The sequence below is a fragment of the Platalea leucorodia genome (assembly GCF_965183815.1).
Source record: "Platalea leucorodia genome assembly, chromosome: 4".
Taxonomy (NCBI): Eukaryota; Metazoa; Chordata; class Aves; order Pelecaniformes; family Threskiornithidae; genus Platalea; species Platalea leucorodia.
The window spans coordinates 43560142-43584259 of NC_138826.1; the positions used below are offsets into that span (position 1 = coordinate 43560142).

Below are 24118 nucleotides of genomic sequence, written 5' to 3' on the forward strand. Positions count from 1 at the left end.
CACAGCTACTTTTGTTCAGCAGTTTTGTGAAATCTGTCAAAAAATTCTATGCTGTTCACACCAGTATCAGCAGTAAGCATTACATCACAGTAAGCACCCTGGATCTCTGAAACACAGTTAAATATTTAGGAGGACAAAAGATAAATACAGTTTTAAAACAGAGAATGATGTTTATAAATATTTCATAGGAAAGTTGAAGTCTCTGAAGTAGAGGAGACCAGAGTTCATCAAGTACAGAAGTTTCAAAATCACTTTGCTCAGCTACATACTTTCATGGCAGTGCTGCTGTTTCATGCACATTCTCAGCATGATAATAAAATTCTGCTGCATGGGCATGCTCAGATACCACAACCAGCACATGTACCATCCTTTGGGAATCTCTGAATTAGTACAGCATCTAGTCTGGCATCCATCCACTTTTACAAAACAACTCATCTAATCCAAAGGCCATTTCCCATCATCTTTATTGACTGTCCCACAGCTGTGGGCAGACTAATTCCCCAGGGGCCTGCAGCCTGTTTCCTTTCTCTGTTTTTCCTGACACTCCCCTAATGCACTCCCATTGCATGACAGAAGTTACTGAAACAGGAGGAAAATGCCTCCATTTTTGCTGAATAATAAACATGCATCCAATCTCATGCAACAACCTTCCTGTCACATGGTGACGCACTCATTGTGCCACGTTCTTACAGTACCAGAAGTTCCAGAATTTCACTGGTCCCTTGACAGGAAGTTTGTGGGCACCGTGGTCAGATGAGAGCAGACACACCATGAGGCAGAGCCTGCCGGTGCTTTACTTAAGAAAATATTAGATCATGTGCAGTCTTGAAATGCCGAGTGCTATACTCTCACAGGAACAGACAAGAATCTCCTAGCCGTCACTAAAGAGAGAAATTGTTCCCTCTTGAAAATCCCTAACTGAACTTAATAGGTGGAGAACAGACTTAAGAGCTGAAACCAAACATTTAATATCCCTCTCCAAGTAGGATTTCTGGAGTATTATATTTAGGTATTCATTACCTAACTGTACCCCCAAAACTGTTTTAAATGCACTAAACTCACAGCCCCACCATCAACTTTGATGATGACTTCTACAGTCTATAATAATGATATGCTGTATGAAAAGAAGTACACAATTTTCTTTCATTGGTTTTCCCATCTTTGAGTTTCAGTGAACCTCCTCTTCTTGTCCATGACAGAAAGCAATCAAAAGCTTTCTTTTAAGAATCTTGGAAGACTACCAAATGAAAAGATAGGATGGCATGTATAATAATACTATATATTTTCAATTTTAAGTACTTACTTCATATGTTTGTTCTGAGCAGGTATCCAGGGAATTATGATAATGCAAATAAAAGCACATAAGGTGAATTAACAGATGTTATTTTGAAACAAGGGTACACAAATATATCTACTGCTTTCTGTAAATTGAATGCAGAGAACAAAAAGTGGACAAAGTCACTAAACAGTTTCAGTATTTTAACCTATAAAAATGTTGAAGATTAGCCTCTTTCTCTTTACACACCCTCCCTTAAAAGAGAAAATTTCCATGCCCATACTACTTTATTTCTTTCTACATACTGCTACTATCTTCTCATTCATCTAAGGTTCATCAGCCTCATTTGATACATTTCTAATTGGGTAGCTGTGGATGCTTTAACAAACAGGAATTTGTCTGAGCTTGGCTGGATTCCCTCAACTGCACCCTCATCCACCAGTTGCAGATGACTGGTACTAGCCAACTGTAAACCACTGTTCCTGAACAAGTAACAATTGTTAAAAAAAACAACAACAACAAAAAAAAAAAAAAAAGAAGAGTTTAATCTGTGTATTGTTCTGTGCTGCTATCAAAGGAAGCACTCGCATGAAAATACAAAAGCAGGAAACATTAAAAAAGTACGTTCCTTGGCACCAGCTCTTTGCCGGTTTAAGTCTTCATTGCATAGTACATCATACCAATAAAAAAAAGATGGACTGCGGGAAGCTTTAAAGCAAAATCAAACAAACCAAAACAAAAACCAAACTAACCAACCAACCACCAGCCCCTAAAAAAACCAAACCAAACAACAAGCAGACTGAAGACTAAAGCAGCAAACACTTGTGACCCGTAAAAAATCTTAACAAAGGTCATTGTCGCCCGTGAGATTACTTCAGCCATTAGCTTTGAAAGCCAGACATATACAAATGTCAGTAAATGCCAAAGGCAATAAATAGTACTGTTATACAGCCATACTCACTGCCTTTCCACAAATTCTCTCATTTTTTTAATTAACAAGGTTATAAGAATAAATTGCAAGGAAGGATATCGGTTTTGCTAGCGTACTAATTTTCTTATTCAAAACTGCAAAATATCGAATATTCAATTCACTCCTGGAGTCCTCTTCCCATCTTGCATGTCTCTGGAATGATCCAAACAGCACCAAGTATCACAGGTGTGGCTGGACAAAGAGCACACTTGACAGTTTTTCTGTGTGAGGTCTCCCATACGAAAATCAGGTCTTAGCACATCTTCACTTTCTAGTAGGTGAACAGAACTTAGAATCACAAGCCATAAGAAAAAAAACAGGTTTAATAATGCATATTTTAAGCAACACTGCTCATAGTGCTTTAAGTTTAAATTGTATAGCAACCATTAAAAAATTAACATCAAAATAGTGAACAAAACGTACACGTCACAGCATGCAGCCTTCACTGACTTCTTCCTGACTGTTTCTGTATTCTTTTTAATATGTACAAGGCATGTAAGAAAAAAGTAGGAAATGCTGTCAGAGAAGCATATAACACTTAAACATAAATTGGATACATAAACACTATTTAGGCTAAAAATAAATCCCTGGAGACAATATAAACTAATTGTTAGACATTATCTTTTTAAAAGTATGCTTATAAAAAAGCAAATACATTTTTAAATCGAAACCACTTTAACAAAATGACATCTGAAACCACCTAGTTTTCCATTTTCACCTTAAATCGCACAAACACTTTAAAAAGATTACAAAAATTAATATGACAAAAAGATACTTGTCATGATATGAGTTTTGCCCAGTAACTGGTATTAACATACTTATTATTTTCAGCAGTGTTGTGTGACAAGTCCATCACTCTTCAGCTTGTTTAGGCTGAGAACAATCCAAAATAACTACAATGTCAACACTCTGTGTGTGAATGCTCATGTCGGAGACAGAGCCCCTGCAAAGTCTGATTGTGCTTTAAGCTTACGTTCTACCCAAATTCAAACTAACTTTTCTGTAAGGATGAGTTCATGCTTTTGCAACTGCTCCCCACAAATCTGTGTCATCTGTCCTGCTCAAAGCCACAGGCACTGAATTCCGTTTCTGTTCTTAGCCACGCATGGTTCTTTCTCTATGCCCACAGCATCTCCCACCATTCTTACCACTGCTAGCAATGTACAGTCAAGCCTGACTTAATGCTTGTCCCTGGAACAGAAGGTAAAAATAAACACACAAAGGTAAACCAAATGCTAGCAAACTTGGGTTCAAATTTTATCCATCTTGCATAGCATCAAATAGGCTACCTCAAAACGTTTGCTGCTTAACCTCCTCTGGTCCATGTGACAGGCTTTTGTCCGTTGGTATGTCTTTCAGTTTCCATCTGACTTTATTGCCTGGCTTTGTACTGAATATCTTACAAAAATTCAAATAGGTTTTATCAACTCTCAATTCTATCAAATAATTGAGTCAGATAAGGGTCTGGGATTTGCTTGATGCAGCCCACTTAGGAAAAGAAGTTTCCTGGTGAGTTACTTTGGGGAATCTCTCCATGAACCTCTGAAACCCACTACTGAGGGCAAATTAGAGGAAATACAATAGGCTTTCCATCTCTCCCATCCTCAGCTCTATATAGCACTACTGCATTTATGCCATACTTTTTGCATTAATAGTACTGGTTTGTGTTCTCTGTCCTCAGATGTTGCATACCAAATCCTAGCTAACTGACCATTTGCTTCCTAATTCTCCCATTTGTCTTCTTAAACGTTCCTGGAGTGAGGATTTCAAAACAGGAAAAATTCTGTGACACTAGGTCAATTAATCTCCATGTCAGCCTGAGGGCAATATAGAGGCAGGCAGTGAAGGAACTGGCAGGATGGAAAAGATAAAACAGCTGAGTAGCATAGTTTAGTCCAGAACAGCAGAGGGCTGAGTACAAGCTAACAGCCTCCCAATACTGCAACCGTAGGAACACAAAGGGGAAGAGTGATTAATTACCTTGATAGAAGGGAAAGAACCAGGATTAAAAAGGTAACAAATTCTTGTTACCTACATATATCCCCAACTTTTTTTCAAAAGCACTGAACTGTCAGCCCAAACAATGGGCTTGGCAAAAGCCTTGGCAATGACTTCTACAATCCATAATGATAGACTATACAAAAAGTATAGAATGTATCAGGAAGAGACTTCTGTGCTTCCACTTGGGGGAAACCTAGCTGCTTGAGGGGCACTCAGCTGCCTGAAAATCTACAGCAACGGAACTGAAGTGCCAGGAAACACATTAAAATGGAGCAATTTGATATTGGCTCTACAGAGGGCTGGAAAGTTTAACGTTTTCCCCTCACTGCCATCTCTAACCTCTGTGTAACTACACATGCTTCTGCTGAGTGACAGAGGTATCCCTTTGAAAATGACCAGGAGGAGATCAGGGCTACTAGCAAGGAAAGTAGTGCAGCTCCTGAAATCCCACCTAAGTCCACATGGAGCTACAGATACATGACCTAATTTCTCTCCTACACTGAAGGAAATTGTTCAGGGATTATAAGGGCAATAATTTTATGCAAAAGAATAAGAAGAAAGAAAGAATAAAAAGAAAGAAAGAAAGAATCCACTGATAATGAAAGTTTTAGTACCCTAATAAGTTCATATTTTTTGGTTCCTTAAGACAAATACACCTAACCATACATAGCCCCTCTGGAGCTGAGCAGCAGGAGTATGATGTGCAGAGCAGACATGAACAGCTGGGTCAAGAATGTAAATACAGCAGCTGAAAAATCAGAGTTCAAAGTGGGTTTGAATTGACTGTAGCCTCCAGTAAAAAATCCTTAAGGTCCGAGAATAGAAAGACTGAAAACTACTGCTTTAAGAAATTGAATTCAGTTCACAGCTGTCCAATAGGCTAGCATACAAACATATACACATCACTATTAAAAATAAGGCCTTTCCATTTTATCACAGAGATGCAGACAATATGCTGCATGCAACAAAACACATACCATGGACCAGCTCAGACCAGAGAGAAGCAACCCCCAGGTGCTTTCAGACGCAGCCGCACGCTCAAGAACTGCTGTTTGGAAGGCAGCTGGGGACCACAGCTCTGCGGGAGCTCAGTGACAAGCAATAGGGACAAAAAGCTAAGGAAGAGCAAAAAATGGTGCTCCATTGGTGATCACATTCCTCCATGCCTTCTCTCATATCACAAATGAGTAAGAAACAGCCTCACCTTATTATTCATAAGGAGATTTGGTCACTAAAGACTCAAGTGAAAATTTTTCTCCTTATTAAAAAAATTAAATAAAAATCTACCTGTGGGACAGTGCCACAAATCTGATATTCCAAAGGAGCAGAAGTAATAAGAAAACATGTTTTCTTGGTGACAGTGGTAGCACCGAAGAGAACCTCTTAAGTTAATTAATGATGGGGGCATATATTCCAGGTTCAAGCAACTCGAGAAGAGCCACCGATTAACTTTTAACAATATCTCTGGGACAAATAATTTTCCTTTCCCCACAACTAATTTATCTTTTGCCAGTGGGGTGCTCTCATACATGGAAATTTAAGTTTGTGGCACATTAAAGCTTAGCTATATCATATTACTTAGTAACTTGCTGGACAGGATCATTTACAATTCTGCCTCGAGGCCTCAGAATCCAGTTTAAAACAGAGACCCTTGTAAACGAAATTACCCTGACCTGTGCAAAGACCAACCCCAAGGTTGCTGCGCAGAGGAACTTTCTTCTCCTCATGCTACCTCAGCAGGACTTCTAATAATGTTCCTGAAGACCTAATCTAACATTATCCATTTAATTGGACAAGCTCTTCATGTGAAAAAGAACAGAGACTGATGCCAAGAAGTCACTCAAATCAGACAGGAATGAGGTGCTGGCCCAATGGTGGAACACCCCAGCACATTACACACATTTTATAAACATGTGCCTTTGACAAAACAGGTCATCAAGTTATTTCTGTAACTGTAAGACAGCCAAATAAGTTAACTAAATCTGTTCTCATACTTCTCTTTCTCACCTTGCCTGTCTGATCTCATTTTGGATTAAACTTTACAGCCTATATTTGTACAGTACTTCCCAGGCTCTCCTCTCTGTATGTCACTGCTGGGCGCAGTACAAAGAATTTGGGAGCAATAACCCTGCTCACAGTCCAAAACAAACTAGAGGAGTGAAAAACAGACCTGCCCCAATGCAAAATCCAGGGTCACCCTAGAAGATCTCACAGTCCACCACATGGGTAAGGCACAGTGCCAACTTGCCCCCATACAACAGCACCTCAAACATTTAAAACCCATTATTCAATACATCCTATATGTTAAAATGTCCACCTTATTTAAAATGGCTGTCTGCCAAAAACATAGCATCACAAAGCATCTCACACGCTCTTTTTGTTTCCATTACACAACAGTGAGAACAATTAGGGCTTACAGTGCTTTACAGACATCTAAAAAAAAAAAATCACAGTAAGTGGTGGTTTTAAGATACAACTGAAGACCATCTCCACTAATCATCTAAGTCTGACTTCTCTACTGCGCAGTTTCCTACAACAACTTTTGCAATACACTGCATTTAATTCTGAGTGAAGAGTAAGAGTATTTCACTCAACTTCAACACCTCATGCCAGCAAAGCATTCAATCATTTTATTTTAACAACAAATTTATTGTTCAGATACTAGAAATTCAGGTCTGGCAAGCTTTTTAATACGCATGTTTCATAGAAAGTAAAAAGCACATTTCCCGTTCTGCTTAGCATGACAAAGTCCTATCTTCTTAGCAGAAATGGACGTCTTTGAAAAGAAAATCCTTGAATTACAGTAAAGGGTATCTGAAATCCCATAGCTAACACTGACCAGCAAGGTAAAGAAAGTGAGGTAATTTCTAGACCTCCATTAGAGATGGGATACTAATTTTTCAATCTGCTGTGAAACTGATTTCAGTAACATAATGGAAAGGGAAGAAAATTGCATATTAGCATGCATGCAAGAAAAATGTTTGAAATATCCTATTTATCTTCTCTCTCTGAGGGATGTGGATTCTTTTGTACTCCTTGATGATGTGATTCACAGATCAGCATTCTGGGAATCAAACCTATGCCCATTTACCAGTGTAATACGATCATTTAGCATAATTAGCATATGATATTTCAACACTGCCATGGACTTGGACCAGATTTGAAATGTAAATATTTGCCAAACAGTACATCCTAGTGCCCAGTGCTACATAATGGTGTAACTTAAGACACTCACTTAATGTGCTTTCTCTTCTGGGGGCAGAGTTAAGGCTGCAGTGGGAATTCTCACTTTCATAACATAATGCAGTTTAAACATTGTAGATGTTACATTAATTCCTGCAGTATCAAATTTTAAAGAGGTGGAAACAAGATGAAAGGGCTCACAATACAGCAATCATTTCAGGTGGCACAAGGATGAACAGAAAGAAAACTGGAACAAATAACAATCATTTCAAGCTTCCCCAACTATCTTTTCCCTGGTGTACTCCATAACCCAAGAGCAGAGCCCAGCTTTCCTAGGACACAGGAATCAACAGAACACCATTCGGTATGATTCAGAGCATGGCACACATGCAAAAAGTAATCAAAAAAATCATTGCAAGATGTAAACACACAGCAGCCTTATAGGAGAGACATTTTATGCCTAAGCCAAGGCTTTTTATAACTGTCTTAAATTCTACAGCATGACATTTCATAGGTTCTTTATCTTACATACTGTAACATTTTGTCTCATTTACTACAAATACATATGTTACCTATATCAATGCCTATCACTCCCCAACTATCTCTTCATTCTTTTTCTTGCAACAGAGATATCCAGAAGCTGTTCATGTCCGATAGCAAATGTACAGATTTTAAGTTAGTCGTACATCTCTTATTAACACAACTTATTACTAATTTTTTCTCTCAGAAACATACAGGTCCTACAAGTGAAATTCTCCACAGCAGTTAAACAACAGATCTACTGCCTTGACATTGAAAAATCTCTCTCAGTATATTTCTTAGTTCTCCCTTATATAAACAGTATCCCAAGGTCAATGCATCTTTGCCATATTCCCAAGACTGAGTCATTGTGTGGCATCACCTGTAATGACGATTTACACAAAAGTAAAGGAAAGCTTCAGCATTTCTTTTTTTTAGCCTCGCCTAACATGCTCTTTGTCTTTTCCAATTGCAGGGAGATTTTTTTCCTTTGCGGACCATAATCTCTTGTCATTCATCCCAAAATGTACAACAGTAGATGTTCTTTGCCTTCAGTTGTCTTTACAAGTTTTATACAAGCAGCACAGAAGTATGCAACAGTCCTTGGCAAGCCAAGTGCATGAGTGGACTATTATCTCTCTGCTGCTCCCATTGTAGGGCCTGCCAACTCGCACTCCTTGCAGCCTTTGGCAGAACACGTGGCATTCAGCAGAAAGGTAGCTGTCACCTTTCCTTTCCCTGAAGTTGCTTCCTCTATGTCAGAAATGCAATGAAAGGTAGGCAGTGTCACATTTTGCACTCACTTCTTAAGGCTAAATCCCTGAAGAACGCAGGGAGTGTAAAAACACAAAGCAATAGGCCCGCAGCTGCACGAGGACACCAAATGCAAGGGTAACAGCGGGTCCCTCCAAGGTAAGTCTATTTTTCCAAGCCTGTTTATAACACTACGCTTGCACAAAAGGACAAAACCTATATGGACTAATGAAAGGGCTATCAGTAGGAACCCTGTTTGGTTCTTCCCTGCTTCCTTTCCCTTCAAACGTCAGAGACAGGTAAGAAAACAGAGGAAGAAGAATATTTGCATATAATGAAGAGAATTACTGTCCTCCTCTGTTACATTTCCTTGGCTACCTACAGCAGCACTTGGAGACAACCCCAACAGCAACCATGTTACTCTGGACTCTCTTGGCATTTGTGGCAAGAAAATAACAGATCACAAGAAGGTTTCATAAGGGCTCAGTGTTGGTCCAACTCGTCTCCCCTTAATGTCAATGCAAGCAGCATTAAAGATCAGATTGACTGACTCCAAGTATGCTTCACAGAGGTCTTACTTACTTGAGGTAATAGGATGTACACCAATGCAAGTCGCAGACCAAACCTGGAGAGATGAAGAAGACCAAAGTGAACTTTGTTGCCTTTTGGACCCACCTCCCTTCACAAACATAATTACCTCAAGAGGACAGAAAGGAGGGAGGGGGGGGGAAGAAAAATGGGAAAAGTTATGTCAAATCCCACCTCCTTCTGAACAAAAGCAGTAAGTCTAAACACTGATCTCTAGGGCATAATATACTGATTTCATCTGGACTTGAATTTAAATAATTACAATAGGCAAAATATTAAAACAGAATCACAGAAACTAAAGAGAAAACAGAGATTAAAAGGAAAAGCAAAACTTGTGTGTCAATTAAATCAGAAATACTAGTCAGAAAGATCCAATGCTTCTTCCCCTTCGCATTTAGGTCCCCTATCATCACCAAGACACCTGATGACCTGTTTACAGCAGCAAGAACAGAAATTAAGCAAGACCTTTCCTGCTGAACTCTCCTGCACTAGTCCCACTTTCTGACTGGTCTCATCTTTGCTTCTAGTACAACAAACAACTGCTGGAGTGAAAATCACACAAAACCAAACATAAAGCACCCCACTTTCTCCAATTCATACTGGTACTTTCAGGGCTGTAACAGCACCACCCCAATGTTAGAAGGGTGCTGCAAAAATAGCAAACTGACAAGAGTGAGACCAGGACTTCCTCCAGCCACCTGGAAGAGAGACACAGAATAGTACCACCTCCAATGTCTAAAACTCTATAAAAATTATTGCAGGTGCATACAAAAAGTATAGACTGATTATTAAAAAAAAAATGTGATTATTCACCAAACTTGGTCAACAGAAATGTTTCCATTATTCCATTGTTGGTCGTGGTTTTTAAATGAAGGCTTTCCCCTCAGTCTGCCTCACTGTATCATGTAAGATTCTGAAACACTGCTTTCAGAGTCTAGAAGTCACAAAAAGAACTCAAGCATATCTGTGGGAAATAATTAATTTCTAAATGTTTTCAGATTCCCAATATAGAGCATTTTTTTAAAGGTGGATAAGATAACCCGATTTCAAGAATGGTGTTTTCAAAACTAACTACTGCCCCTTTCAGAACAGTAAACATGAAGCTAATTAGTTGCCTTCACCATCAATATTTTCATATTCAGTTTTAAGAATTAATTTACCTCAAATTAACCATTGCCTTTGTTGCCAAGAGAAGGTCTTGTTCACACAGTCTATTTACTATACCTGCTGGAGCACATGGACACCTCAACATACCATACACATCAGTTCTATATATCTTCCATAAAGTAAACTAATACTATATGAACACTAGGCTAATCGCTGATGTCAGGCTCTATGTCAAGCACATGCAGGCAACCAACCAACCAAACCAGCTCCCTAGAGACACAAGAGACAACTTTATTTCAGCAACTGAATTAATCATATTGAAGTCAAATGTGGCTTAGCAAAAAATAAAAAATAGTTTTAAAAATTCAAGAATTAAATAATCCAAGTTTCCTACAGTTCCACTGCATAGATGTTGGCTAGTTAGTCAAACTGATGCCACAGACAGTATGCTGTCAACTACATTTAAAGATTAACTTAATTCACCACTGATGTAAGCTTGTTATGACTACAGCATGATCTGTAGCAAAGGCAGAAATGGTCTGAGAGGAGCCCTTCAAGTCATGTAATCCAGTGCCAGGTAGCGTTCCTTGACACATCGCAGGTATGCTGCTTGGCTTGACGTAAGCCAGGTCTACACAGTAAAATTAAGAAAGAAAAATCAAACGCTTGCAAGAAAAGAGGAAAGACATCTTGCTGTTGACCACAGCAAATGCTGATAACAAACTCTATGAGGCAGGAATCAGACCAGAACTGGTGAGACAAAAATTCACAGGCAGATGCAACTGAAGAGCTCAGTTCATGCCCTCCAAGATTCACTACAGGGCTCAGGTAGGTACAAGGCTGTTGCAACAGACGATGACACAAGGAACAGGCATTCTGCAAACCCTTCAGAAACTTGCCTCTTTCACCATGTTGTCTATATGAGTGGGGAACTGTACTCAAAAGCCAGGCAATATGTCCAATCCGCTGTTCACAGCAGAATGAGGTCAGGAGACAGGGCTGCCTTCCAAACCAGAAGTCCTATAACATGAGGGCTAGCAAAACCTAGAAAAATAATGTAATCTTTTCTCTTCTAGAAAGCTCAGTGATTGGTAGGCACTTATCTCCTGATAACCGTTAGGTACATCACCACACTTGGTCCTCTAAAATAAAGCATACTTGTCTTTCAGTTCCTCAAATCACCTCCCAAGGGCAAGCACAGTCTGTTTGCTTTGGTAAATGGATGCCTTGGACTAATGCCATCAGCACCAGGTAAATACCTACTTTGGCTGTCACCGACAGATTCAAGTTTGCTGTGGGGATATTTTGCACCTGAAGCATGGGATGAGTGTATTTTATTAATAAAATTAAAACCTACATCTCTAACCACTTTCAGGTCTTTGAAACAGTAACAGGGCTGTCTAGTGATCCAAGCAGAAACAGCCTGATGGCTATCTTCTTCTACTGACCTCAGAGGAACACGGAGCAAAGAACATAACCTTTCAGTGCCTCTTAAGAGTAAAGGAGAGGGATGCCTTAGCAGCTCCAAAAAAGACAAGAGCCTTAAGAAGATTTTGAGAAGTGACTTTCAAGTTTAAAAACCAGAGGAATTAAATACTATTTACTAAAGCAGGAAGAAAGGTGGAGATTGCTGCACAAAGCAAGATTTCTCTTTAAAGCTCCTTAAAAAGCAGTTCAGAAAAAAGAGCTGCATATCTAAATGACTTGAACCAGTTTTGTTTCCCCTGTTGTGGTTTAATATAAAAACAGCAAGGAAGAAATGGACTACAGACAGCAAAACAGAACGTGTGGTTCTCTTACCACAGAATGAACTTCCTCAGCTCTTCAAAGAGGAATTGATGGAGAATAGAATGAGGAGTTGAAGATGGAGACTACATAGCTGGGAAAACCAAGCTATGATGAGACACAAGCAGGACTTTTTGATTTCATAAAAGAAAGGAAGACATAATAGAGATTGCTTAGGGGTCCCTGGAGAGTAGGAAACTTCAACTGGTGGAGTAAGAAAAGGAAAGCCTAAGAGCAAAAAAGAGAAAGAACCTAATGAAGGTAAATTTCTCAGGGAAAACCGACTGCTTTAAAAAAGATGCTTTGAGAAATTCTTTAAAGAAAAACAGAATGAAAAGGGAAGAGTTTCTTGCATAACTCTTGGGAGATATTTTGTGGTGACCATCCAAACGGGAAAAGGTGGGACAATATGGAACTTGGAAAACTGAAAGCCATGCAGATGAATTTACAGTCGTGTGGGAACTTAAGACTCCCTGTCTGTCCTCATTTCCTCCTCCTGGTTCTCCCTACAAGACCCCTTCTCTGCTTCACAGTCCTTTTCACTTTGCCTTCTATATTTGGAATAGAGAACACTTCCAAAAAGCTCCTGTGCACCATGAAGTCTCTTCCTCTCTTTCATATCCCTCTATGGATCACTGGTCCCAGCAATTACTTTTACCATGGCTTTCTTATCCTAATCTACAACCGCATTCACCTGAAATACTGTCCTGGGTCTTCCCTATTACCCACCTGAAACAGGAGAAGCTTCACAGTGTAGGATCCAGCCCCTCTTCCATCCCAGGTGGTCGTGAGGGGAATAAGTTGGAAATTTTTCTAGAATTGCAGTTCTTCCCCCTTGCTCTTCATCTTTTATGGCACCAAATAGCTCAGCAACAGGTGCCTGCACAATTTATATGCTCCTCGTAGCTGCCTCTGCTGCTATCAAGTGTCCCAGGTACTATGAAATGCAAAAGTCTTGCCTGTCCTGCCACTTTCTCCATTGCTGGGAAACAGAGCAGTAAGAGCCTTTTTAACACTCAGAGCCACTGTTACTTGGCAAAACTTTGTGAGATAGCACAGGAGCACTGGAGAGATCCAAATGCTCCGCTGTATGAAAGAGAATCACTTTATTTATATTTGGAAGGTTTCCTTTACAGGCTTTTAAGCCAGCCATTTAGGTTTTTATTTTACAAGTAGACATGCTCCTGACTGCTTGTTAGTACACATCTCTTCTATTGCCAGAGCCATTAATCCCATTCCCCTGACGGTATTTTGTCCACATGTATATAAACACATATAAACAATACTCTGCACACTGTCCTCACGTGGAAACAACATGCCAGACATTCTTAGGGCATTGCTTTTGATCCTTCATAACTTCAGCTGCACTTTCTTCAAACAAAGCAAAGCAACAACCTTCATTTGCATAAGGTTACAGTCTTAACATAAAATGCAATGGAAAGCTGATTTGGGGATAAGTACACATTTGAGAAATCAAAGAACTGTTCAAAATAAAGCTAGTTGAACATCCTGGGCAGAACCACCTTAGACTGAATTGTATGCAGAGTTATGGGTAAAAAACAGCAATAGACACAGATAAAGGAAAATATGCTTCCAAAAGCATTCTTGAATTATTCAACCTTCAAAAGTGAACAAATCCCAATAGAAAGTGTCCTTGCCTGTGCTCAACATGAGTTTTGAGTATGGCTGCAATCACCATAAAAAGTATTGTCAACATACTGCCATAAGGCACTTGAGGAGACAGCATTCACTCCCAAATTGCAAAAGACTAGGAACTTGGGTTAGTAACACTGGAGTATGCAATACTGTCTCTCAGGCTTTGCCCCTCTATAGCCACATTCATTTGGAAATTAGTAATGATTACCCAGAGGTTATAGAGAACAGTGCAACCCCTGAATACGGATAAAACTACCAATCAGAAAGTACGCCTGGTTTTGTCACAGTTTCTTTCCTACAAGTCCTTCCCACCGCTGTCCTAAACCCAGGACTCCTTCAGCTTCAAGGCTTGCCTCCCTCAATCCTTCAGGTCGAATGACTTTAGTTAGTGAACTTGAAGGACACCAAATACAGGAGAGCTCACAAGAGCCCTCTGCTCTCTAGGATTTGAGCTGATCCCTGTTCCCTAGGACAGAGTCACAAGATTTTGAGCTAAGTCTCCTTCAAACCTGCTGGGTGTGACATTTCAGCTCTCTGTTCAGTGTACCACCTCATCCTTCCTTTTCAGACCTTCCTCCCAGGGGAGGGCTGCAAACTTCCTCTCCCTTAGCCTACTGCCTTCTCAAGACTCCTGCATTTTCACTTACTCCCTCCTGAGCTCCTTCTCCGGTCTAGCCCTGCCTCCTCCCCAGACATGCCACATAAGGATAATACAGCCCCTGTGGTTCTATGCCTGCATGAGGTTGATATACTCCATCATGTCCTTATTATGAGTATACACAGACCAGTCCAAGCAATTGTAAACCAGTGAAGACTGCCCACAGCAAAGGCAGCTCTACTTTAACGATACCAGTGTAGAAACTAAAGCTCAGGTCACACAGTTCAGCTGATTCTAGAGACATGCAGTGACTTGGCCTCAGAAATATAATTGGCTTTTCACTAGTTAATGCAGTTTGTTTCCTTTTTTGCATTTTTAACAGGGATCATGGAAATAAACACCCTAGCTATTAGTCACTTCCAGCTTCAGAAATATCGGGCGTTAGAACAGCATGACAGAGTTTGCATTAGAAAGGAGAACTCTGACAGCAAAAGGAAAAAGTGCTTTCAAAAGAACTTATATAAGCAATTTTTTCCTGTTTTGCCTTTTGAAACAAAGATTAATGCAAACTTTAAATCTTTTAAACTAATGTTACCATAATATCACAACATATTGACATAACTGCAAAGAAATGCTAAGCTTAATTAATACTTTTGTCCACTTAAAGGCTTATTGGAGTATATGTTTATGATTTATTCTGCCTCATCTTCCTAGAGCTATCCCCAGAACATGCCTATCTGTCTTATACTCTTGATTTTAAAAGCTTTTCAACAATAGATTTTTTTCACCCCTCCTCAACAGGCAGTTTAACAGCCTAATACATCTCACTGCCATCAAAATGCAGTTCATTACCTAGGGGGATCCCACATTTCCTATCTGTTTTTTCTTCTGTGTGAGCACGGAGGTCAGATGCCTCCTGTTTTACTGTGCTTGCAGTCAAGGCAAAAGCAGCAGGGCTCTGCCCAAACATCATGCCTTATTCTACAAACTCTAGCCCCTCAAGGTTTATTTTTGACAGCAATGAATGCAAGTGCTTGGAATATCAGAAAAAAACAGTTTAATAGATCCTGAAGAGGAAGCACTTTCAAAAGCAGGCCGAGAAGGAAAGGTGAGGTAGGGGTTGAAAGACAGGTGAAGCATAGTGCTGTCTAACTGTGGCAATAGACAATGCACAGAGGCACGACTTTCCCAGAAACACCTGTGCAATGAGGAAAGCATCCAACATCTTTCACTGGAGAACAACATCCTGCCTCATTACAAACACACACAGAAAGTATGTCACTGAACCAGAGCAAGTGACCCACGAGACAGATCTGATGTTTTTTTCCCAGCAAACATAGCACTGACATTCAGCAATGCAAGTTTCATCTGAGAGAGGCTACAAGGAACAGCAGAAACATTCTCTGCAAGTCAGCTTTAGGAGACCAGGAGAGATGGAGAGGAAGGACAAAGTGCACTAGTGATAGCTCTTTTGTCTCCAGTAGAGCATCTTGTTACACATGAGCAAAATATACAAAAGTTTGTATCTTCCCAGTGAGAACTTCTGCTCAAAATTAAATCCTAGCATGCATTGTACTGACTGAAGAGAAGGCAGCTCCTCAGCACATCCCTACTTTACCACAATTTCACTGCCACATAGAGAGGAAAAGACAAAGACCTATTTCTGATTCACTCACATTCTCTGGGTATTGCTAAGCTGGCCCCAGCAGGATTGACTCAGCCCTAACCTCCATTAACAACCATGCCACAAATGGGGAAGTGCTCTGCTGATCCTGACATGTTTATTCTATTTTCTAGAGTCAAAGAAGGTAACCCTCAGGTAAGAACTCTTCCCTGATCATACACTGTCTTTTCCCAAGCTCAGCACCACGTTGTATTGTCATCACACTTCCTACATGAATTTTGAAAGAACATGGCTTGACCTATTCCAGAAAGCATCTTCAAGTGATGTTACACTAAAAAGGCCCTTTGTATATTGAGAATCATTGTTTTCAAGTAATTTTTCAAATAGAAAGTATCTTCAGCCCCCCTGCCTACACACACATCCCTTTCCAGCATAAGCCCTTAGCATTGTGAGGAAAATTTTTAATTTAATTTTTTAAAATTCTTCTACTAAGTATCTTAGCAACACATCAGAATCTTAAAACCTTTCTCCATTTCTTCATCTGTGGTGCTTACAAGTATTGCCATAGTTTTACATACCTCCTTCCTTCTCAGGCCAAATGGCTGCTTGATCTTAGGACCAGAAAATTCGTGTTGGAGCAGGCCTGAGGTGGTGATCTAGTTTCACTCCTGCTCTACTCTGTATAGGGTCAGCTATGGGGTCAGAAAAGCACTTTATCCACTTTAGTCTTGAAAACCTGTGAGGACAGACATTGCACAACCCCTCTGGGCAACCTGTTCCAATACTTTACTGTCCTCATAGCAGAAAAGGTTTTCATTATATCTGGCTTCAACCTTGTATTGCAACTTATATTTGCTGTCCCTTATCCAACCACCACATGCCAACATGAAGAGCCTAGCTCTGTCTTCTTGATAACCTTCTCTTAAGTACTGGAAGGTTACTATGGGTCCCATCAAAGCCTTCTCTTCCCAGGCTGAACAAGCCCAGTTCCCTTAGCGTGTGATCCTCACACTGTATCAGGGCCCTGAGTGCACTGAAAGGCCTTTAAAGGCCCTGATCAGCCTCACCCAGTGCCTCCCCCCCCCACTCTCTGCCCATGGCCCCAGGGGCTCCATTTAAGCTCTGCCTTTGGCCTTCAGTCCCTGCCCAAGCTGTGTTGTAGGTATGCCTGTCTCCAGTCACGCCTGTGTAGGGTCACAGACCCTGTTGATCCAGACCGTGACCCATGGTGTGACTTCCTCACTTGACCTCAGACCTGCCGCATCACTATGGACCTGCTCAGCAATAACTAGACTGTGTCTGACCCTAATTACCATCACTGGGCCTGATCCTGACCTGCTGATTCACATCTCAACTTGATCTTGGACCTGCCTTATCACCACAAACCTGCCTGGCAATCTAGACTCTTGCTTGGCACTGGCTGCCGCACTTGGTACCATGGGACTGGACCCTGGCTGGTGGGGCACCTGCCTTGCCAGACGAGTTACTGTAATTGGCTCCCAGCTCCCTACCGAGGGCCAGCTGTTCCACGGCACATGCTCCAGCCCCCAATGGTCCTGACGGCCCTCCACTGGACTGGCTCCAGTTTATCCATACCTTTCTTGTCTCTGAGGGCAGAAAACTGGATGCAGTATTCTAGACTCCGTCTAACAAATGCTAAGTACAGGGAGATAATCACTTCCTTTGTTATACTGGCTGCAGTCTTATTAATATATCCCTGCTTACTGTCGGCCACCTTTGCTTCCAGGGCATGCTGCTGGCTCATGCCCAGCTTCTTTAAAGTGTTCTCATCTCTTTTTATGCATCAATAAACGTAGTGACATTCTTGCAATGCAGAAAACTAATCGGGCATCAGTCACTTGCAAATAGCACAGTACTGAAACATGACAGAAGTGAAAAACTGAGATGGGTTTTCAACTGTCAAACCCAAGTGCAACAGGAATGTTAATGTCCTGCTTCTAAAACAAGCAGTCTTTTTGGATCAAGGCTCAACCAACAGCATACCAGCTCTCACACAGTAATACTGAGACAAAGTCTTGGATTCTCTAGTGCAAACTTGCTAGTTTCACATGTGCCACAAACATGAAAGTAACTCCTCCACCAGTGCTGCAGCCCCAAGTGGTGCTTTGCTATTTCATTTTGTGCTGTTCCCATGTTTCACTTTTTTATTGCAATGTTTTAGTTTGTGGGGAGGGAGGGGTTAAAAACTAAAAATACACAGTTGTGTTGGAAATACCCTCATGGACAGGCTGAGGTTTGGCATGCTTTGGAAGAAAATATCAAAATAGCACGGAAAGCAAATACTGTGGGATATGTACCTCTGATGGCTATGTTCTGTTAAAATAACCACATTAACTAAGATAACACTGACACTCCCAGTTAACCCTCTACCCTCGTCAAGAGAGATGAGCAGGCTCATCCTAACCTCAGAGCTTTGTCTAAATAATGCAAATGATGCTGCATTAGTTATATTCCGGCCCAAGGGGCTTCTCATGCAGCTTTATACATAAGAATTAGTTTTAAAGAAAGTGTAGATGCCCAAAACCAAATTTGCCATAAGTTCTACAGCTCCATTATAGAAAAGGCCTTGTCTGTAGGACCTGCAATTTGAACAGCACAGGTCTAAAAATATGAAAGGGAAAGATCTAGAGGCTACATTAGCTCCATCAATTTTCATTCTTGGAGCTGAGAAAAAAAATGCAAAATGGAAGCTAAGGGCATAGAACTGTTTTTTTTTCCTTGGTGTTATCAACCGCATGCACATCACATTGATACTTTATCTTCTGATATTTTTTAATTTATTGAGCGCTAACTATGGCCTCATATTCTATGTCAATATAATTCATATGAATGCATTTCTTCAGTGGTTATTATGCTTTGTCATTATATGCCCTGGCTATAAAGAACTTCATCTATCAACTTAACAAACAAACCAGTAAAACTACCTGGGGCACCTGTTACTAAGAACATTGCTACAGTAATACGTTGTACAATACGTTGTACAGTAATACAGTAATACGTTAAGTTTTGGCATCCACAGGTAAAGTTTAGGCGCATCTAGGAGTAACAGCACAAACAAGCCACATGATTTCACTCCCATGGCTGTTCTGGAGACTATCCAACGTTTTCCCAGTCAAACCCCAGATGACTTACCCCAAAGTCTTAAAATAAGTTCAGTGCAGTCAGGTAGGAAAATCAGATGTGTCCCCCCACTCCTAGCCCTGTGCTTCAAACCACAAAACCGTACAGAGTAAAAGCACAGAAAAAAAGAGTTGATAAAAGGACTAAGTAAAGAAATGCAGCTTTATTCACCCTTGTAGTCTAGTTTTTCCCCCAGCACAGCATCCCCATGCCACAGGTCCTCCCCTGCCCATCTGAAATCTCTGCAGCGGAAGGCCTTTTTGAGAAAGGCAGAGCTCACAGAGCTCCCACCTCCCATCAGGAACACGGTGACAGGCGGATATCCAAGATTCAGCAAAAAAAGTTTCCAAGAGCTTGAACAGGAAAAGGCAAAGCTGGAGTCAAGTTTTACATAAGAAGGGGGAAGGCAGGAACTGCTGGCACCACCTCTGCGGCCGGCTGCCGAGGAGAGCTGTCAGCCCACCGGCCAGCCCTGGGCTGGCTCCCGCTCGCCCCCGGCCCGCAGCCTCCCCCCGGCCACCCGCGCTTCCCTCCCGCGGTCTCACGCGTGCTCCGCGCCCCGCGGGGGCTTCTCCCCGCGCCTCCCCATGCAAGGCTGGGCTCGGCTCCGCGCCCTCACACCCTGCTACGGCCTCGGGGGGCGCGCAAGGGGAGAAGAAAGGAAGCCCCCGCCTGCAAGCAGCGCTGTTGCAGGCGTATTTTCCCCGGTGGCGGGGAGAAATCCCCAGCCGAAGCCATCTGCTCCCGTGAGGGGATGAGCAACGCGGGCTCTCCGGCGGAGAGCAGGACCGCGTACGCAGAGGCCGCTGGGCTCGTCCTGTCCCCCTGAACCAACTTTCCTGTTTCCGCAAAAATTATACAGGCAGCGGGGGGGTGGGAGGTTACTGTTTTCACCACACGCTCCTTACCCCTCCGAGTCTCCCGCTCCCTACCCCGCTCCGCCCGCCGGGACCCCGCCGCTCCCCAGCGCCTCCAACCGCCCGGCTGGCGGCCCCCGGCCCCTGCGACCGGCGGCCCCCGGCAGCCCCGCCACCGGCTGCCCCCCGCCGCCCCGCTCCTGCCATCTCCCACGGCCGGGAAGCGCCCGCAACTTTCCGCCGCCTCCCGCTCCCCGCGGCGCCGGGTCTCACCCGCGCGTCCCTGGGCCGGGCCGGGCCGGGCCGGGCCGAGCGGTGGGGGAGCTGCGGCGGCACGGCAGGACACGGCTCCGGCTCCGGCTCCAGCCAGCGGAAACGGGAGGAGGGGCTCGGACCGGCGCTACCGAGCGGGGAGGAGCTGGGGGCGCTGCCCAGGGGAGGCTCCAGCCTCGCGGAGGAGGGGCGGGAGCGCCGCCGGCCCGGTCCTGCGGGGCGCCTCACAGCGCCTGGAGCCGGCCCGGCTGGGTCCCCAGCAAGAGGCCGCGCCGGATCCCCTGTCGGAGAGCTCTGCCTGCAGCCGGCTCGCCCGGGGCCCGCCCCGCTCCCTGGGCCGCCCAGGCACCCCACGGCCGGCCCCCCGAACCCCCTCGGGTGGACGCCAGGGGCATCCCTCGCCTGCGCCTTCCCGGAGCTGGGGGTCACCTACCGCCTCCCCCCGCAGCTGCCTGCCCAGCCCAGAGCGGCCTGCGGCTGAACGTCTCCTCTGGGTTCACGCAGGCAGGGGCAGTGGCCGCGCTAAGCTGCGAGCCAGCAGGCTGCGAGGAATGTAACCCACTGGCACCTAGACCCCTGCTGCAAATGGCAAACCCGTGGCTAAGCTGCTCGTTGGTCCCAAGCCCGCGACTGCCATTATATTGCTGTGGCTTCTAACACAGAGCGTAAGCTTGTCTGAGCGCTCATCTGAGCTCTGTGCTCTGGCAGCAGGAGACTGCAGTCTGCACAGCATATTATCTATGATGCTGTGTGAGAGAAGGCCATGAGGGAGATCGTCTGAGATCCTACAGAAAGTGCCCACCTGCCTTCCCCTGGGTGTCGGTGGAAGTGCAACAAAAAGTTAATGGAGCCAACTTCAAACACTATCTATCTCCAGCAGAGAGTCCTAACACAGCTGGGGAAGGTTCTGGCATGGACCACGAAGCGAAGTCTTGTGTGAGGTGGAAGTGGCCTACAACTGGGGCAGAGATACCGACAGAAATAGACCAGTGCAGTTATGGACATGGGCCTGCTGGGGGGAACTGTATTTTACAGTGTGTGAAGAGCAACTCAAGGCTCTTCCGTAAATATTTCTGCAGAAGGAAGATCTGTTTCACATTCCTAGGTCCCCTGTGTATTCTCATTTCCTTCTCTGGTGCTGCTGTTGTTGTCACACTTCTCAATTTAAGGGCATGTTCACATCAAATATATTTTCTCATACCTTCCATTCTGTCCTATGTGGATTTTTATAAACTGCCTAGTTCAACAGACTCTAAGCATCCTGGTGGTAGTGCTGCCAACAACACAACTGTCACCTGCTGCACGTTTGCTCCTCTCTCCACTGGAAGAAAAGCATGTGCAGCAGCATTCTGTTCTTCATTTATTTATGTACAAAAGTATACAAATGTTGCTGTGTTTTTACCTTAAAGCAAGCAATGAAGGAAATCTGTCTTGCAATGCAGCAGATCTGTGGAGAGAATTTCATTTGGTTCTTTGCTTCTAGGCTCTGAAAAAGGTCCATCTCCTGGCTGCTGTAGCTCTAATGCAGTAACTCCCATTGTACCTGAGGACTGAAGGATCTTGACTCCAGAATTGTTGTCAATCTTTAAATAACTCAAGCTCAAACTTAGGAGATAAAGAACCACTTCCTCAAAGATGAGCAGCGCAGAAAGCCAGTAGACCATGAGGACAAGTTTGATAGTTTTGGTGGTGGTACTATTGTTGTTTGTTTGTTTGTTTGTTTGTTTGTTTTAACAGAGACAGCATGATGTTGTGTTCTTTACCTGTTGGCAGAAGCACAAGTAGCTTTATACCCAGGCATATGGGCTTTCTGTAGTTCAAATCAAAGTGAAAGATGAATGGATGAAACCAAGTTATCATTTGGAGTCTACCTTGGAAAGAAGATAAAAAATGCTTGGAAAGAGGATAAAAAATATATGGGAGCTTTGTATGAACTTGACGATCACTTCAGGAAGAACTCGAGGATCACTCTGAAACTGGGGACTGGAGTGGCTGATACTGCAGACACACTTTCTACCAATGAGACTGCACTAGGCTGCAGATCTCTTCTCAATATACTAGTAAGCTTAGGAAAGTAACCTCATTAGATTTTTGTTTCAGCTTCAACTAGCTGTCTTCCACATGTGACCAAATCTAACATGGAGGCACTCCGATGTTGTGCATACAATGAGGAACAGAAAGAGTTGCACCTCATCAGCAGTATACTTGAATCTGCGGCATCTGACGAGCAAACCTAAAGGCTACATACAGCTTTTGAAAACAGCTTCAAGTAGCTGTGTTTGAGGCATCTAGGAATGGACACACAGCTTTCCAGTGTGATTCACTGGGTATACCCCCTCTGCTGTAACAGACAGACTGCTTTGGGTCGCAGCCACGAATTTCAGTTGAAATAATAGCATGGCAACAGTACTGAGTAGTGTGAGGAAATTAGGGAGGCTGAAAATGAAAGTCAGTGCTTCTCTTTTTGGCAGAAAGAGATCATGCATCTAGACCCTCTAGCTTTGCTATATCCAGGTTCTTCCCATTATTATTGCTGTATTGTCCATTTGAAGGAGGTGAGGGGGGTGCTTTTCTTTAATGATGCAATGCTTATTTCTCAGAATGAGCACAAGTACTTTGTGGCTCATTTAAGAGGCAAAAAACGCTATGGATCACAGACCTGGACTCTTGACTAGTTGCTGAATCAGCATGTTAAATTACCCAAATGCAAGCAAAACATGACTACCAGCATAGTAGATCTGGATCTGATGTCCAAGAGGAGGATTGCCCAAAAAAGCAGACCTTTGCAAGGTGGGACACACCATGATGGGAAGGGAAGCTGCTCTTGGGGCCTTGAATGCACTAATAGGCCTCAGGTGCCCTGACCAGCTTAATCTGGGGTTTCCACCTGTGCACCCACTGCTCATTAGCCCAAGAGCTTTATCTATGCTCAGGTCTGGGCCCTCCAGTTATTGCCTGAACTATGTTGTAACTCTGTGTCTAGTCCTGCATTGACTTCAGCTCTGACTCATTACCTTTGTCTGATGGTGACTGGACTGTCAGTGAAACCTTTTGCAATCCTTGCTCTGCTCGCCTGCTTAGATGCTATAGATGGCACTGCTTAGATGGACTACACTCCAGTCTGTGAGGGCCTGGTGGGCAATGTGGTGGTTGGAGGCTGTCTTGGGCTCAGCGACCATGAAATGATAGAGTTTTCAATTCTAGGAGCGGTAAGGAAGGGGGTCAGCAAGACCGCTACCCTGAACTTTAGAAGGGCAGACTTTGGGCTGTTCAGGAGTCTGGTTAACAGAGTCCCTTGGGAGGCAGTCCTGAAGGGCAAAGGAGTCCAGGAAGGCTGGATGTTATTCAAGGAGGAAATCTTGAAGGCACAGGAGCAGGCCGTCCCCATGTGCCATAAGTCAAGCAGGCGGGGGAGAAGACTGGCCTGGCTGAACAGAGAGATTTGGCTAGAACTCAGGAAAAAAAGGCGAGCCTACCGCCTTTGGAAGAAGGGGCAGGCGACTCAGGAGGATTACAAGGATGTTGTGAGGATATGCAGGGAGAAGATCAGAAAGGTGAAGGCGCAGCTGGAACTTAAACTGGCCACCACTGTTAAAGACAACAAAAAAAATTTTTATAAATATATCAGTGACAAAAGGAGGGCCAGGGAGAATCTCCCTCCTTTGTTGGATGCAGAAGGTAACCTTGCCACGAAGGATGAGGAGAAGGCAGAGGTACTTAATGCCTTCTTTGCCTCAGTCTTTCATAGTCAAGCTAGTCATCCTCGGGTTTTTCAGGCCCCAGAGCT

The 24118-nt window shown here is 43.2% G+C and overlaps 1 protein-coding gene across 2 annotated transcripts in view; it reads right to left on the reverse strand.

Annotated features, from left to right (window-relative positions):
- TSPAN9 (tetraspanin 9) overlaps positions 1 to 20416 on the reverse strand; it is a gene marked incomplete at its 5' end in the record, with an annotated part of 194100 nt that extends 173684 nt beyond the window's left edge. The window contains 2 exons of one of the 2 annotated variants that reach the window (XM_082308688.1): positions 9285 to 9327; positions 20332 to 20416. The remainder of the gene's footprint in view (positions 1 to 9284; positions 9328 to 20331) is intronic. The other variant, XM_082308687.1, reaches the window with a different exon arrangement.
- Positions 20417 to 24118: the final 3702 nt, after the last annotated feature.